The sequence below is a fragment of the Triturus cristatus genome, chromosome 6, assembly GCF_964204655.1.
Source record: "Triturus cristatus chromosome 6, aTriCri1.1, whole genome shotgun sequence".
Taxonomy (NCBI): domain Eukaryota; kingdom Metazoa; phylum Chordata; class Amphibia; order Caudata; family Salamandridae; genus Triturus; species Triturus cristatus.
The window spans coordinates 1,809,424,106-1,809,442,891 of NC_140589.1; the positions used below are offsets into that span (position 1 = coordinate 1,809,424,106).

General features: G+C 44.8%; 1 long non-coding RNA gene across 6 annotated transcripts in view; it reads left to right on the plus strand.

The window, feature by feature from the left end:
* Positions 1-17,979, plus strand: part of LOC146822059 (uncharacterized) — a 269,544-nt gene extending 251,565 nt beyond the window's left edge. For 2 of the 6 annotated variants that reach the window (XR_014963224.1, XR_014963225.1), the window contains 3 exons: positions 13,361-13,513; positions 16,244-16,332; positions 17,808-17,979. This is a non-coding gene — a long non-coding RNA (uncharacterized LOC146822059). Of the gene's footprint in view, positions 1-9,227; positions 9,753-10,439; positions 13,514-16,243; positions 16,333-17,807 lie in introns of those variants that run through there. The other 4 variants (XR_014963229.1, XR_014963226.1, XR_014963228.1 and 1 more) reach the window with 4 other exon arrangements.
* The last annotated feature ends 807 nt before the right edge of the window (positions 17,980-18,786 follow it).

The window sequence follows — 18,786 nt, forward strand, 5'->3', positions numbered from 1 at the left end:
CATTGGCACATGATTGTGTCGAAGTCATTACTATCACGACGAAACCCAGACAAGACTTGACAGATATCCCTTTGTCAGATCCAGACTTGACATTGTATGTAGATGGGTCATGTATGAGAACAAATACAGGAGCGTTAGTGGCTGCTTACGCAGTCACAACAGACACTAAAGTCATTGAAACAAATCGTATTAACACTTTGTCAGCTCAAGCAGCAGAGCTCATCGCTCTGACACAAGCCTGTATTCAAGCCAAAAATAAGAAAGTCAACATATACACAGATTCACGTTATGCATTCGGAGTCGTCCATGACTTCGGCGTACTGTGGCGAGAGAGAGGTTATTTAACTTCTCACGGTGCCCACATTCAGCACGGACCCCTCATTCAAACCCTATTAGACGCGATTCATCTACCTACTGCAATATCGATTATGAAATGCAAAGCCCATACAAAAGTTACCGATATCACTTCTCAGGGTAATGACCTAGCTGACAGAACAGCTAAACAGACTGCTCAGAATCAGACTCACACAACTGACATGACAAAGACAATAGTTCCGACACCAACACATTGCATGACAGTTAAGGATCCCGCTCTTGATGTAATTGACATACAGACACATGCTACACCAGAAGAAATAAAGAAATGGACTGAATTAGGAGGGATCCAAACAGATCAGGGATGGATGACGAAGGAAAAATCTATATGGTTTCTTCCCGACTCAATGGTCCAAGTCATCATTAACACAATACATAGTCCAGCGCACCTAGGAGAAAAAGCTATGCTAGACAGTATTCAACACATTTGGTTCAACAAGCACTTGCGAGCAGCAGCTAAACAAAAAGTTCGTACCTGTATGATATGTTGTCAGTTTAATCCAGGTAAAAGCATCCCCGTAGAGCAGGGTGGATTTCAAACTCCCGATCACGCTTTTGAAGTCCTCCAGATGGATTATATCCAGATGGAACGATGTCGAGGATTCAAATATGTTCTCGTAGTTGTCTGTGCTCTTTTCCGTTGGACAGAAGCATACCCGGTTTCAGATTACACTGCCCCGACTACTGCCAAACAGTTAGTTCGAGAATTCTTCCCACGGTACGGTTTACCACGTGTTGTCTACTCAGATAACGGCCAGCCGTTCTCATCCGAACTAATGAAACACGTTTCCCTTCTATTAGGCTATCAATGGAAATTTCACTGTGTCCGACATCCCGAGGCAGCAGGTCTCGTAGAACGCCATAATCAAACTTTGAAAATTAGATTGTCCAAAATATGTAGAGAAAAAGGAGTCGATTGGATAGTAGCCTTACCAGTTGCGCTCTTTTACATGAGAATGGTAGCACATTCTCGAACAGGGCTATCCCCGTATGAGGTGATCTTCGGTAGACCACCAAATATGTGGGGGACGCCTATACCTCGCAAAATCACTGACGTTGACTGTAATATGCTGACAGATTACCTGGCTTCCTTGATGTCTGCACTACAATCTTGTCGTTCACAGGTATCCGCAGCTTTTCCCGATAATACTGAGGTGAAGCCCCATGACGTGGTTCCTGGTGACCTGGTGCTGGTCAGGAACTTTGACCGGAAGACCCAACTGGATCCTAGGTGGAAGTCACCGAAGTTGGTTCTACTCACCACAAGGACAGCCGTGAAAATCGAGGGAAGAAAAGGGTGGTTGCACTCGAGTCATATCAAGAAATTTTATGGACTACCATCCAGTATAAATACTGAACCCTGTATTCCCTCAAAGACAGACTTAAAGCTCCCCTTGGTTGAGCAATCGAACTCAGAAATTTATAAACTAAAATTGAGGTCTAGTAAGTCAGACAATTTGATTGTTTAAGTCCTCTCCAAGGTGAATCGGTTGAATTTGTCTCTGACATGTATTCTCTAGACCGGAATAGGGAAAGAAATAATCAGATGCAGCTCAAAAAGCATGCGTATTGTAAATCACTTCGTAGTCACTGCACAGTAACATTATTAATTTTGTTTTTTCTAAGTCTTCTGATTATTTTTTCCAGCATACTACTGCATATGTATTACCCCATTCTTAAACATGCTTACAATATAACTGCAGAACATTCTTTTAGCGAATTTCCTCCGCATGAGTTGTCATATAGATTTGCGCTGCGCAACAACACATTCATTAGTATGTTACATCATTCCCATCAGACCAGCAATGCCACAAATTGTTGGATATGTGGCCGACTCCCTCCCTATCAAAACTATAAGGGAGTTTTGCCCCTCTTTCCATATCCGTTCACACACAATGGCTCCTGTGGAGCATGGTTTAGTTTGATTAATTCCCTAGATTCAAATTCCGCAGTTTATCAAGACAACTGGGTATGGGGAAACCTGAACCTAGTTCTGCTTAAAGTCTGCTACCCTAACAAGGAGGGACTTCCCAAAAGAACAGGAACTGATCTAGAAAATGAAGTATATGGATTAGGTAATTTTACACTTAACCTCATGATCCTGAACGTTGAATCTAAAGCTACACCAATCTTGCCCGCCATGTCAGTATTCCCAGTGAAAGGGGAATTATGTATAAGAAAGAATGGTTCCATACACATGGGCCACAGTAAATGCACCACTGTAATAAAATTCAGTGATCAAGGCAAGTCTACATTTAGAGCTTCCCATCATTCCTACTTCATATGTGGCCAGACCGCATATATATGTCTACCTTTAGATTGGGATGGTACCTGTTACATAGCATTCCTTCTGCCACCTGTTTTCTTAGCCCCGCCTGATTATCACAGAAATACCCATTTAGTACACAATAGACAACAGAGAGATCTCCCAATTGTCGATTACACTGAAACAGCATGGGAAAAATACACAGATTTCAATAAAGGATTCTTTCCCTATATAGGTACAGTCACTAATAGTAAGCTGATACGTAGATTAACCAGAACCCTTGAAGCAGTAGTGAACGAGACTATTTCCGCCTTAGGCAATTTAACAGAAGAGCAGTCTGCTATGCGGATTGTTGTGCTTCAAAATCGTCTTGTCCTTGACGTCATCCTGGCCGATAGGGGCGGAGCTTGTAGGGTCATCGGATCAAGTTGCTGCATTTTCATACCAGAAAATTCGCCGTCAGTATATAAAGCCATAACCCGCCTTCATAAGATTATAAGCCAGATACACCAGAGTCCAGGCACCTGGACTTGGTCCGGTTGGTTCTGGGGCGTGTTGTCAGCCTGGGGATGGAGAATCCTATCCTTCCTAGGTATTGGCTTTCTTATACTATTCAGTTGCTGCTTATGTCTACAATGTGGGCCAGCGATTTGTGGTCTGTGTGCCACATCGTGTATCCCACCTCCAAGTTTTCATGCAAGATCCCGGAAGAAGAAAGAAGAACAAATGATGCTATATGAACAGATCGATGGATTGATGAAGATCGATATCTCCTGAGGGTCCGTAGGGGACAAGGAGGGAATGAGGAAATATGAATTTTTGTGATCAGTTATGTCCCCTATCGTAGACCCCAACGGCTCCATGTACATGCTATAAGTACATGTATGTTCCCTCCTACTCCAGTTTTGAAGACGCAAATATATGTGCGTCCACCGTCAACATGTCCTCTTTCAGACCCGCCATGAATGGGTCAGATATTCCATTCCTAAGTATAAAAGGCCACCGACTTTATATGGTTCACTTTCCACATTTCACAGATTCAGGCGAGTAGGCCCTGAATTCTGTCATCAAGCCTTTTTCTGCCTTCTGCCTCTGAAAGCTCCAGTCTGAACCAGCCTCTGTATCCATGAACTTTGTCCTACTCCCTGCGCGGCTAACGGTGCCTGATCCAGCCAGTTGCCTGCCAAAAAAAACTGTATTTCACCTTCAAGATTATCTGCTTCGCTCCTCACCCGATGCATTCCTGTCTAGTAGTTTAGGTAAACATTCCTCCAGCTACCGTGCAAGGGGCCAGGCCTCGCTGTCCTCATGCAAGTAATTCATAGCCCCGTTACCATGGAATATTCCTACCCCCTCGCATCTAGTGTAGACACTTAGACGCTTGTACACGCACTAACAGTCAGTATAGTCAGTATAGAATAAGATTCTATCCTAAGAGACCTTTTCTTTTGGATAACACAGTTCTTTAAACATAGGATATTAGATATGATTTGGGATTAGGTTGACATAACCCCAGACTTCTGTCTCCACATGTAGAGCTAAATATCAAGTCCCCTTCACTCTCTAGTTGCACGTCAATCACACGTCATGCGGCTGCGCGCGCATCTCTGCCAAATATTTCTGCTGACATTGCAGGATTCTCTTATGAATCCGCCCATTTGTGACATCATGTTCAATGACGTATTTTAGTTACACCCATGTTCACGCCTTCTTTTGGTTACGTATGCATATTTTATCTCTCTTATCAGCTGTTACGCCTCCTGCATCTGTTACACTATAATGTAAATCTTATAAAAGTGATTACCTGTCAATAATGTATGCGCCCTTCCTTCCTGAACTTTCGTGGTGATGGAACAGAAGGCCCACAATTCGAATTGGATTCCTTTGTATAGGAATAAAGCCCTTTAAAACCTCTAATACCACGGATTCTGCCTCTTATTTTTACTGAGTTATTCTCACTAAGACTTTACCGCATAAAAAATAGTACCGGTAACGAAATATTTACCACAACCCGATGATACGCCCTAAGTGTACGTCCCTGGTGCCTAGGAGCGGTACTTGATGGTTTCTTTTTACCCAGTACGTAAAATTTGGCCAGCCTATGATCTGACCAAAGCACCGGCAAAAGTGCAAGCACTTCTATAGGGGACGTAGAGAAAACCTGATCCAGGGTGTGACCCTTGTCATGTGTAGGTCCAAAGAGGTAAGGAGCAAGACCTAGGGGGGCCGTGACATCGGTCAGTTTGATCGTGTCCGGATCCAATCCCTCCTCCATATGAAAATTGAAATCCCCGGCCACTACACAATGCTCAGCTCTAAGAGCGAGCACCGCGATTACTGACTGGAGCTCATCGAAGAAGGAACCAGCCGGTCCAGGGGGCCTATAAACTAACAGCCCTTTGAAAGATTGATGAGGCGCCAATGCTATAGAGAAAGCGAGGGATTCAGATCCTGTGTTGGCATCCGTGGGAATAATGGAGCATGCAACCAATTTATTCACTACAAGTGCCACACCCCCACCCCTCCCCACCGATCTATCTTGCCGATAAATATTGTATTCTGGAGGAATTGCTGTAGCTATATCAGGGTTGGAAGAATCCCCTAGCCAAATCTCTGTCAGCATCAGACATAACGGTTTTTCAGTGGACAGGAGATCATAAATATCCTGAGCATGTCTGCTCACGGATCTGGTATTTAGAAGCAGAAAAAGATGCTTCACACAGTCCACCTCCCTATTTGGTATGGAGACTGAAGCCGTGCTTGGGAACCACCCACACCCCGGGCATCGTCTCTTACCCCTATATCGCCTGGGAAAGACTCTGCGACAGGCGCAAAACACCTTCTGCAGAGACCATAGCTCTAGCGCCGTATAACATACCATAATAGCAGCAACAGATGGTAATACTTATTATTATACTAATGTCGAATACGCCGCTCCGATCGCCTCCGAGACGCTGACGAGCGCAGACGGGCAGGACTCTGGCACGACTCAGGAGCAGAGAAGGCGTCCACCACTGCGCGTCACCGCTGCGCGTTAAAGTGGCTGGCTTAAGTAGACCGTCCGCGTATAGGCTGCACGCCTACACCACCAATATGGCGCCCGACAATGCCACCACCGATACCCCAACCCAAAATGGCGACCAAAGATCCCCCGGCTTCCCCAACCCGAGGACAGGACCCGCCAAACAGCGGTGCGCTAACAATTATGGTGCAAGTGAGAGGGCAGCACCCCGAGTAAAACCAAGGGTAAGAAATCAAAAATAACACAGATACTCAAACGGGAGATTTTAAAATATCAAGATAGCGCTGCGCTATGCGCGTATGTCTATTGGCAGGTAGTAAAAGCTCTGATACCTTATCCGGCTGACCCGTTCAACTGACCACCTTAAGTAGACCGTCCGCGTATAGGCTGCACGTCTACACCACCAATATGGCGCCCGACAATGCCACCACCGATACCCCAACCCAAAATGGCGACCAAAGATCCCCCGGCTTCCCCAACCCGAGGACAGGACCCGCCAAACAGCGGCGCGCTAACAATTATGGTGCAAGTGAGAGGGCAGCACCCCGAGTAAAACCAAGGGTAAGAAATCAAAAATAACACAGATACTCAAACGGGAGATTTTAAAATATCAAGATAGCACTGCGCTATGCGCGTATGTCTATTGGTAGGTAGTAAAAGCTCTGATACCTTATCCAGCTGACCCGTTCAACTGACCGCCTTAAGTAGACCGTCCGCGTATAGGCTGCACGCCTACACCACCAATATGGCGCCCGACAATGCCACCACCGATACCCCAACCCAAAATGGCGACCAAAGATCCCCCGGCTTCCCCAACCCGAGGACAGGACCCGCCAAACAGCGGTGCGCTAACAATTATGGTGCAAGTGAGAGGGCAGCACCCCGAGTAAAACCAAGGGTAAGAAATCAAAAATAACACAGATACTCAAACGGGAGATTTTAAAATATCAAGATAGCGCTGCGCTATGCGCGCATGTCTATTGGCAGGTAGTAAAAGCTCTGATACCTTATCCGGCTGACCCGTTCAACTGACTGCCTTAAGTAGACCGTCCGCATATAGGCTGCACGCCTACACCACCAATATGGCGCCCGACAGTGCCACCACCGATACCCCAACCCAAAATGGCGACCAAAGGTCCCCCGGCTTCCCCCTCTCTTGTCTCTCTTGATCTGTCTTCCTCTAGCCACATCTGCCGTTTTCTCTATGTCTTTTGCTCAGTCCCTCCCGTGATCTCAGAATTAAGGTCCCCCCCAAAAACAACAGACAAGCTGCAGACTAGAAAACTTCAAAGCAATCTTGTTTATAGGTAAAAGGATAAAAAGTGATTCAGGAAACATGAAGTTTTGAAAGCAAGCATCCCTCACAACGCTCAAGTACAACATGGCAGCAGACAGGCATTCTCCCTTGCAAGCAGAAGGAGAGGCAATGCAATCTCTCAAAGATACAGTCTGGGTGTGTCAAAGGTACCAATGGTACAGTGTTCATTTAACCATGGAGCAAGTACAGCACAGGCAGAAGCAGAGCAAGCTTCTCTCATCACCCACACAGAACAAGGCACACAGGAGCACAGCAAGCTTCACTTTCAAGGAAGGATATGTGCAGCATGGGCAGCAACAGTGCAAGCCTCCATCACATAGAGATAATGCAGATCATGCAGGGCGCACATACACAAACAGGCACACACGCGCACACACATACAGGCTAGCTGTGTCAAAGGTACCAATGGTACAGTGTTCATTTAACCATGGAGCAAGTACAGCACAGGCAGCAGCGGAGCAAGTTTGTCTCACACTCAGAATCTTTTAAATATAGGATTTAATGAACACGTATGGAAAGTTAAAAAGGACTGGATTAGTATGACATCCCTTGGACCTTGATGGCCTTTTACACGGTTGCAACATGAGCAGTGACAGAAAAGCTCTCATCGCCCACACAGAACAAGGCACGTAGGAGCACAGCAAGCTTCACTTTCACAGAAAGGATATGTGCAGCATGAGAAGCAACAGTGCAAGCCTCCATCACACAGATATAATGCAGATCATGCAGGGCGCGCGCACACACACAAACAGCCACACACACACACACACAACCACACACCCACACACACACACACACACACGAGGTTTCTTTTTTCTAGTTGTTTTCCTTCTTTGAGTGTATTTCAGTGTGTGTGCAAGCGTGTGAGTATGTAAATGTGTGTGAATGTGCCTTTATTTTTTGTACATTAAACCTACTTATTTACATTTGCTTGTTTTTCCAGTAGGGTTCTTTTTATGTTGATGAAATAAACATTCTGCATGCAAAGCAAATGGTTAAGAAAAGTGTTTATACAGCTAGCTTGAATGCAAAGCGAAAAATCCATCTGTTGAAGAAGGACAATTTGCCAGAGCTTCTCCCCTGCCACATGAATCTTTCCTACTGGGCCTCTTGTTGGGCCCACAGCCACTGACATTTTCTCCTTTACTCCCCCGTAGGAACACCCACTTATTCCCTTCTCCCTCCTCATTTCCATCAACAGGCATTCCTGTTTGATGCCCCAGGCAGTCCAACAATTGTCCCTATGCATTTTGTCCTTTCAGCTTTCTAACCACAAGAGCCAACTATCAAAGGGAGGTAGGCCTGGAGCAGAACCAAGAGTCACGATAGCATCCAGTGGAAGTAATGTTTTAATAAGAAATTGATTTTGTATTTTTGTGTGTGAGTGCATGTCTGTCTGTGTGCAACTACATGTGTGTTGGAACGTGCATGCATGTGTATCTCAAACTCTGTGTATGTATGAGGAGTGTGTGAGTGTTGTGTCCACTGCCCGCCCTGGTAGATTGCTAGCCCATGCACAGTGATCCTAATTGTTATCAGCTTGTGGGCATCTATAGGATGACACTTATTGATCATGCCTGATAAAATGCTGGTCTCCACTTAATGGCGTAATATCTGGCAACTCGTGGGCCATCCATGGCATGCTGCAATTCGCCCCCAGTAAAATGGCGGCCAGATTAGAATGATGATAATTCTTGGCAACTTCATAATTTCATGAGAGAATTCACATTGCCTACCCATGCTAAAATGACGCGCCCTCACATAATGGTAATACTTCTTGGTATCTTGTGGCCATTTATTGCACAAAGTACACCCACTACTAACAGCCTGAGACAACGGTAATAAATCCTGGCATGCTGTTGGCATCCATGTTGGTGCATATATGTGGCATGGTGATGGCCCTTGCAGAATGCTGGGCATTCTTGGCATATTGAGAAATGCCAGAGTCTGATCAGTCTGCCATAGAGAATGGAACCAGAGTGTGACTCAGATGGATTGGCAAAGAATGTATAATGGGATATTCCAAAACATTTCTATTTTAACCTTGTTAGTATGTCTATTCTATAGAGCCATTGGGTAATAATAGGACTATTACTTGCCAAGGAGAATCACCCGTAGGATGCATGACACTGAAAAGTAACAATCATTGTGGGCAGAGAGAAAATGTATGTGTTGATGGAGGTGATGTTCCTTTACCTGGATTGCGCCTGATGCTCTTTTTTTGTTTTTTTTTGTTTTATTCGCAGAACCCATCCAACGTGGATGCACTGGATTCGAGATTTGTGACTGATTCCAGGTCTCATACCGGATATCTGTGGAAGTCACAGATGCCAGTGGGATGTATGACGTAACAACGCGAGTCATTACAATGCGTGCAGTTACATCGCGGTCGTTACAACGACTGCGATGTTACCACGCTATGCCATTACAACGCAAGTCTTTACATCGACTTGCGCTAGATGGCGTGCTAACATTAGAAAAGTGTAATTTACTATTCCAACTCCAGTCCACTTAACAGTAGGGAAGGTGTTGGGATAGTAAACTACACTATTTTTAATGTTAGCACGCCATCTAGCGGAAGTCGATGTAAAGACTTGCGTTGTAATGGCATAGCGTGGTTACATCGCGTTCGTTGTAACTACCGCGATGTAACAGCATCGCGGTGTACTGACTGCGATGTTAAGGATGTTTCCCATGCCAGTGTTGCATCCCTCAGTTGACGTTCCACAGATTAGGCCGTGCATTCGTGCTGGGCCCCATGATCGCAGAGGGTAAGTGATGGGATACACACCCATATGTCTGAGTGTTTCCTCTGTCCTCAGTGCGTGCTCTGTTACAAGTCTCTAGCTGTGGATCCTGTTGTTATCTACCTGAGGCTTTTTTATATTCTGCTTCCCTCAGTTATAAATGTATTTCCTCTAGAAGACTGAGGAAGCCATGGCTGCTCTACACTCATTCCATCCACTAACCCACCTGCTCTCACCAGATTGATGTCATTTCCTTCCACTCCATCCCTACACAACGCTTCTTGCCAATCAATGTTTATGTTTATGTAGTTAAGGACTCAATTCATGACGTCATTACTTTTAGGCTTCTGAGATGTCCTATGTGGTATTGACTGGGGGTTAGTGGACTGCCCATGTTTTCTTAGTCACTACTTTCATACCTTCCAAGTTAGCTCAGTGTAAAACACTTATGGGCCTGGATAGATTCTGGTTTTTCCTGACATTGGTGGGTATTTAAACCATGGGAAACTATAAAAGATGCATTTTCTTGATAAATAACATTAAAGGTAAAATCAACATCCTTTTCTAAGAGTATGTGCCTATCTTCCTACTAAGCCAAGAAAATGTTGAGGACTGTAGGCAGCTCAGACATGACAGAGGTTGTGACAATGTTTAGTGCAGTCGACTCCTGCACTCAGTTTAGCTTGATGCCCTTTTTTAATGTCTTCACAGCTTCCAGATTGCCTGACATGGGAGCATCCTGGCCACTGAAATCATAGTTCATGTGCTGGGATATGAATCCTGGTGGGATACAAATGGTAGGTAAGAGGGGATGTAAGTGGATTGAGTTGGAACCATGTCTGTGAATGCTTTCCCTTGGGGTCCCTCGCTAGTGATGAAGAAATTGCCTCTATTATACTTATTCAGCATGACATGTCACATATATTGACCGTTGTCCCTCACAACATCTAACACTCACCTCCTCGTCCAGTTTGTTTCAATAGTTTCTTAAACGAAAGGCGCTCACTATGATTCACACTCTACTCTTTCCCATCTCCAGCATAGGCTTATGCCGGTACACATCTTTCAAACAACTGTTTTGTGTTGACAATGCAATGCTTTCTATCTATTATAGGAGATTTATTTTGCTTGATTGTTCAAGAGCATATTTATTTTCATATCACCTACATCAATATCTCATACAATAGAGATTTGCGTTGGATCAATAGCGTAATCATCTAAAATGTCTCTGTTTTGTATTGAAATTCACGCTGACAGTTTTTAAAAATTGTGCCTTGTGACTGCACATTGGAGGCAGAAATAGAATGCAATGTTGGTCCTGACAATGGCAAGTAATAGTCTTATTCTTACCCAATGGCTCTGTACAATAGACATCCTAACAAGGTCAAACTATAAATATTTAAGAGTATCTCAATATAGATTCTTTGCCAATCCATCTCAATTCACACTCTGGTTCCATTCTCTATGGCACACCCATCAGACCCTGGCATTTCTCAACATGTCAACGATGCCCAGCATTCTCTAAGGGCCATCACCATGCCAGATATACGCACCATTGTGGATGCATACAACATGCTAGGTTTTAATACCCTTGTCTCCAGAATTTGCTAGTAGGTGGATATTGTGCCATAAATTGCCACAAGTTGCCAACAAATATATAAGTATTATGTGAGGGCGGTCATTTTAATATGGGTAGGCAATGTGAGTTGTCGGAAAGTATCAAGTTGCCAAGAATTATCTTCGTTCTAGGGCCATCATTTTGCTGAGTGTAAATGGGCAACGTGCCATTGATGGCCCACGAGTTGCCAAGTATTTCCATCATTAACTGGGGACCAGCATTTTATCACATATGATCAATTAGTGTCATCCGATAGATGCCCACAAGCTGCCAACAATTAGGACCATTGTGCCTGGGCTATCAAATTACCATGGTGGGCACAACACTCACATGCTCTTCATAAATTCATGCAGTCACAGATCCACATACATGAACATATTGACCCACATGTATGTGCACGCACACACACATGCATGCACTCTTGCACACAAAAATATATTTTATGCAGCCTGCTTGCTGTGTACAGTTCTCGCTCATTTGCTGTACTTCATAGAATCTAAAATGGCTTCTGTGGTTTCCATGATCTTGTTGCTTGCCTAAGGCGACCTTGATGGGCTACTAAATTAAACTTGGCTATCCTTTTTACATATGGTACATGGTCTTTGTATGACAATGGAGGATACTCAAAGCATGTGAATCTGTGAAAGATGCCAATGCTGGGGAAATAGTGCAGGTAAGGTTTTTATCCTCTATCCCCTGTGACTTCCCAGAAACTGTGTTGATGGTACGGGAGTATCTGTGATCATCTTTCTGCTTCGGCAAAATACCAAGGGGTGCTAAAGTGGGTTACAAAGAGTGAGGGGATTTCTCATTGTGGCAAGGGATGTTGTCTGCCGTTGGTAGAAGTGGTTTTTGGGGCGGCTCCTCCTCTAGGGCGGAGAAGCGTCGCCCCGTTGCTTTCTCGCAGCGCGAGAAGCAGAAGCATAAAATGGTAATAACTACCATTTTATGTTTCTGCTTCTCGCAGTGCGGGAAAGCAGAACAGAAGGGATTGGTTGGAGGCAGGTGGGTGGGCGGGGCTGCTCTTCAAGCAGGGGAGGAGTGGCGTGCCCACTCCTGAGGGCACAGTGACTGTTTGATCAGCTCTCTGGGGCCGCCCAGACCTATCATGAGCACTTTGCCGTTTATCCATGCAGGCTGAAATGCAGCCTACATGGACAAAATGGCCTCCCCGTAAGCCCCTTGCTAGGCAGTATCCTCACCAATCACAACGCTGCCATTGCATAGGGGAGGGATGCTGCCTTCTTCCTGTTCCTACCGGAGGCAGGAGAGCAAGAACAGGTGCCGAGCAGTACTGGTGCCGAGAAAACGTGGGACCCGGCCGGCGGACAAGTAAATTTTTTCTTTATTATATTATTAACCCCTCTTCCTCTCCGCATTACCCCCTGCCCCACCACCTGGGAGCAATGTTAGCCACGACAGCTGATGACCTCTTTTCGGACCTTCACAGACCCAACCACTCACCACTCAAAAGAGAGCGTGATACAGAGAAGCGATCTAAACCTTATGCTGCCAGGAGTGGAAGGGTAAGTGCATTGATAGACAGGGCTTCCAAGGGGTGGAGTGAGAGGACGTGAATAATAATATTATCCAATTGAAGTGCAGTTGTAGCGTTGCGGTGCAAATTCTGCAGTAAATGAAAGTACCTGTACTGGATAATAACCAGTGATTACTAGCTTCCGACGCAAAGGCTGAACACTATATCCTGTGCTCACTGTGCCGTAAAACGCCTGATGCACCTCACTGATGGCAAAGCATAACGGAGTCGCATGTGCGCTCATTCAGAGAGGATAAGGCCTAGCAGATCACGGTGGAACCGCCGCTACTGGAGTGAGCACCTAGAGTGATTTGCATTTAATTGTGGCATATGGTTGGTCTGTAGTAGCAAAGTGAGCAAAAATCTGTGAACTGGAATGTAGCAAAGAGTAATTACCAATCGCTGGGATTAATTCAAGCATTATAACAATCACTTTGTTGATCTTATCGCTAAAGGTTGCCTGATGCACTTTTTTAGTGTCTTTCAGAGGAATCAATCTGGCCTGGCAAAGAGGAAAATAAGGAGTGCACTGCCGTTAAACTATGGATACCGGCAGGATTCAGATCCCGAGTGAGAGCAGGCATTCTTTGTTGGGGGATAGACGACGGAAAGCCCTCCTGCCATATAAAGGTAAGATTGAGAGCCCGAGTGAGAGCAGGCATCCTTTGGAGGGGGATAGACCATACAAAGCCGTCCTACCATGTACAGGTAAGATTGAGAGCTTGAGAGCAGACATTCTTTGGAGGGGGATAGACCATGCAAAGCCCTCCTCCCATACACAGACAAGATTGACAGCGTGAGTGAGAGCAGGCATCCTTCGGAGGGGGATAGACCATGTAAAGCCCTCCTCCCATACACAGACAAGATTGAGAGCGTGAGTGAGAGCAGGCATCCTTCGGATGGGGATAGACCATGCAAAGCCCTCCTACCATGTACATGTAAGATTGAGAGCATGAGTGAGAGCAGACATCCTTTGGAGGAGGAGAGACCATACAAAGCCCTCCTACCATGTACAGGTAAGATTGAGAGCTTGAGAGCAGACATTCTTTGGAGGGGGATAGACCATGCAAAGCCCTCCTCCCATACACAGACAAGATTGACAGCGTGAGTGAGAGCAGGCATCCTTCGGAGGGGGATAGACCATGCAAAGCCCTCCTCCCATACACAGACAAGATTGAGAGCATGAGTGAGAGCAGACATCCTTTGGAGGGGGAGAGACCATACAAAGCCCTCCTCCCATACACAGACGAGATTGAGAGCGTGAGTGAGAGCAGGCATCCTTTGGATGGGGATAGACCATGCAAAGCCCTCCTACCATGTACAGGTAAAATTGAGAGCATGAGTGAGAGCAGACATCCTTTGGTGGGGGAGAGGCCATACAAAGCCCTCCTATGATCCACAGACAAGATTGACAGCATGAGTGAGAGGGCTGTATGTCATTACATCGCATACTAATACCACGCGTGCCATTACAACGCGGGTATTACTACGCGATGTCAATGACCTCGCATGCCATTACATCGCATACTTTTACCACGAGTATGCCTTTACAGCGCATGCCATTACAACGCAAAGGCATGCGTGGTAAAGCTATACTTGTGGTAAAAGTATGCAAGGTAAGTGACAACCCTACCCCTACACAACACACTACCCCCACCCCTACACTACCCCTAACCCTAAAACACTACTACACTACCCACACTACTCGCACCCCTACACTACCCTAAACCCGAAAACAATACTACACTACAACACTAACCACACTACTCCCACCCCTGCACTACCCTAAACCCTAAAACACTACTACAGTACCCACACTACTCCCACCCCTACACTACCCTAAACCCTAAAACAATACTACACTACAACACTAACCACACTACTCCCACCCCTGCACTACCCTAAACCCTAAAACACTACTACACTGCCCACACTACTACCAACCCTACACTACCCTAAACCCTAAAATACTACTACACTAGCCAACCTACAACCACCCCAACACTACCCTAAACCCTAAAACACTACACTACCCACTACTCCCACCCCTACACTATCCTAAACCCTAAAACACTACTACAATACCCACACTACTCTCACCCCTACACTACCCCCACCCTAAGCACAATCAGCCTTACCTCTTTCCTCGTGGTTCCAGCGTTGCCGTCTCTGCTCCCGGTTCCTGCTTCCTGCGTCATCAGAGGTCCACGTCGTTGTGAGGAAACAGCCTCAGTTTCTTCACAACAATATGGATAGCCATTACATCGCATGCGTTACAACGCATGCGATGTAATTGCCACGCGTGGTAAAAACCTCGTTGAAATGGCTGTTCCCCGAGTGAGAGAAGGCATCCTTTGGAGGGAGATAGACCATGCAAAGCCCTCCTACCGTATACAGGCATGATTGAGAGGGTGAGTGAGAGCAGGCATCCTTTGGAGGGGGATCGACCTGGTACTCCTCATGTGACCTCTCAGGGTAGAACAATTCAAACCATTGCACTGGAGTGGTCACTGAAGTGTGAAACAGACTGAAGTCAGAATAGGAAGATGAGACAAAGTGTTTGAGAAGGATCAACATGCTTAAGGAGCCTTGGTTAGCTGATCCACACAAGACGGTCCCGGTATTCACGAGTGCGATTTCTGTTCCACAGTAATGACAACATTCAGATTTGTTCTCTTGAGAAAATACATTCATTGTTAGTTTTAAATCTTACGAAAGGTTGTTAGCTCTTGCTGTTAAATTTTATGCAACTGTGTGGCGCATTAATGGGTGGCGGTAACACTGAGTTAATTTTCCTTGTTTGGGTAATTCGATGTGAATTTTGAGCAAAATAATGCTGATGCGCCAGAATGCCCATTGTTTAAGGTTAAAAATAAGAGAACGAGGTTTAAATATCCGACACATGCCTCAGAGTGATGCTTGCTTTGCCCTCAAGGATGAATCCCATTCTACGATTCATAAGTGCGTACACTTCTTAGCTTGTACTTGGGTGGTGAAGCTTGTCCAGAAATGGGACTTTTAATCACTTTAATTTGTATCTGCTGACCTTCCCAGTGAGGCATTCATAGGAATGCTTATGTTGTACAAACTCTGCTTGCATTGTAAAAGTTTATCTCAAGCCTCACAATCTAAAGTGGATTCTGGAATGTACTGTACTTCATGCAGTGTAAAGTGGACACTGGAAGCAGCATGACAATGGGAGTCTATAATGCTTCTACAGTTTATGCAGAGCAAGGTAGGGGGACTGCGGAGTGATGAACAGAGAGGGATATTTTGGGGTGTGCAGAGAGGTAATTTGTGTGTGTAGAGTGACACAATACTTTGAGTCTTTCACTAATGCTATTTATTGTGTTTTTGAAGCACTCACTGTGGCATGGAACATCTGGAATATTTTAGAAGAGCAGCCCTACAATTATCAACCACATCTATCATCGTCTGGAAGAGTAAGTGTAAGTGACAGAGAATATCAGTGGAGAGAAGTGAACTGTATGGTTCATTATTTCTTTGGCTCCACCTGCATACTCTGTTGTTGTCCTTCGGGAATTAGTGACTAAGATCCAACCTCATTTCATGCCACCTACTGCTCCTCATCTGTAACTGCGATGTCCAATCTGTAAACTACAGCGGCTCCATTACTATCCTGTAATTCACCTGCTCTCACCACACTGACATCTCGTCTATCTTTCCTAGTCCTGTCTGGCTCGCTTTTCTTTCCACCATGGTTCTTACCTGCCAGAACCTGTTGCTCCTGTTGTTTACCCACCTTAACACTTTATAGCCAGACTTCTTGGCTTTGCCAGTGCATGTTGAGGCAGTATCCATATTACAGATGCATTGTGGAACCATATTTAATATATGTGTTGTTATACATCATTTTAAAGTGTAAAAGAAAGCTTATCTGATCGTAATCCATAAATGGCCTTTTTTGAAAAACAAACTATTCCTGCACCATTTTTGATGATCGTGCAATAAATTCTAGAAGAAAATAACACTCCCATAATTTACATTAACAAATTTGTCAGAATATATGCATTCATTTAACGCAACCAGAAAAGGGGTGTGGATCAGTTTGCGCCCATGTCTAAATCTACAGAAAAGAAGCACACATTTGCCCTGGTTTCTTTAACCCCTTGGGCGCGGGTTTATTTTCCGCGCTGTGCGGGAGAAAAAAACGGTGGGCGGGATTCGGACGGCTCCCGGCCGTCGTGTGCACACGCCCACCGTGATGCATGAGGGCCGGGAGCCGTCATGAGCATACAAGGGATTAATTTGCATCAGTGCAAACGTCTGTGGTCTTTAGAACTTTTTGTAATTAGAAAGACAAGCTGAAATCAGTTATATCTCCGCACTCTCCAAAACTTCTCAGGCCCTTCTCACTCTGCCACAGCTGCTCATAGCTACCAAGATTCCCCTGGTTCAGAATTGAGCAGCTAATCTAGTCCATGCTGTTTGTTTCTTTAGATTTTAGGACTTATTTTCCTGATTTTATACAGCTAAACAAGGACTACAAGTCCTGGAATGAAAAGTAAAAATCCGGACTAAAGCAGATAGTCAGGCCTGTACCTGGTGAATTTGTAAGGCAGGGACGTTCCTGTCAGCTCGGTTTTGCCGTGTCTACACTCCAGTAATATAAAGCTTGGTCCTAACGTGAGCATTGTGTGACTGAGCACTCCATAGTAATAATAATAATCCAGGAAAGATCTTAACACTTATTCTGTTTCTTATTGTGAAAAAGGTGCAGGAGGTGCACCAAAAGCCAAATTGGTCACTCTGTATTGAAATACAAATAATGTAATTGTTCAGTGCACCATAGCTGTTTGGAGCATGATTAGCTAACTTTTTCGTTCAAGTTACCTAAAAATGTAAAAGTTTTATTCTGTTTCATTAGCCCTAACTGAAATGTATATGTATATTTCTCTTCTAGGTGACAGAGCTTTTCTTTGAAATATGTCTGCTTCCAGCACAAGCACGCAGCACAAATAAATAACGTTGCTATATTGATGCAAATTGCAGAATAAAAATAACGTCAAGAATTCATGTTGCTGTCTAGAAGTGATTTTGTGTTGCTTCACTTCATTCTGTTTCATGCTGCCCAGTCTAGCTGTATACTGTTCATACTCTCACTGACAGTTTGAATAAAGTGAAAGCTGTGGAAATTGAGGTTGTGATTTTGAGGAACATTTCTGATGAAACAAAGTGTTGTGCTTCCATTGTGCCAGAGCTTAGATTGGAATAATTCCAAAATGCTGGGCATAGGTCCCCGTCCCAACTAAGATGATACCAGAAGTGGACTACCGTTTCTGTGCATGGCTCTGTGCAGTGAGCGGCTGCCAGGAGCGACTTCTTCATGTGTAGTACTCTTGCCTAAACACTGCTAACAAACACCTGCACCAGACGATTTATTCATCCCAGACATGACAGAAGTTTTTGTGATAGCTGGATAAGCAACATGAAGAGAAGCCCTAAGGACGCAGGGACTGTTTTAGAGTTTGGTGCATTGGGTTACTCCGTGACGGACGTGGTGGATATCCCATCCGCAAATTACGATGCCATTATATCCAGTCGAACTTATAATACGGCGGACATGATATCCCTCATGTTTGTGACATAGTGACCTGTCCACCAAGCTCTAAATCTACCCATTGTTTAAAATATGTGCTGCAGAGAAAAAGAAAACTCGGCACACTCAGCAGATGCTGAGCTAGTGGTATTAGCCGGGTTTGCTGTCTCATCATTAGTAAGCATTGGCAAAGCTAATAGCCTTCGCCTTTATAAAAATGAGTGCTGAGCGACAGGTTTTGTGAAAGCGTAGTTAGAAAAGTTAGAGATAAATTGATATATTGAAGGAAAAGCACATTTTTTTTCTTAAAGTATCTCGAAATTGAACATTGAGTTCAATATTG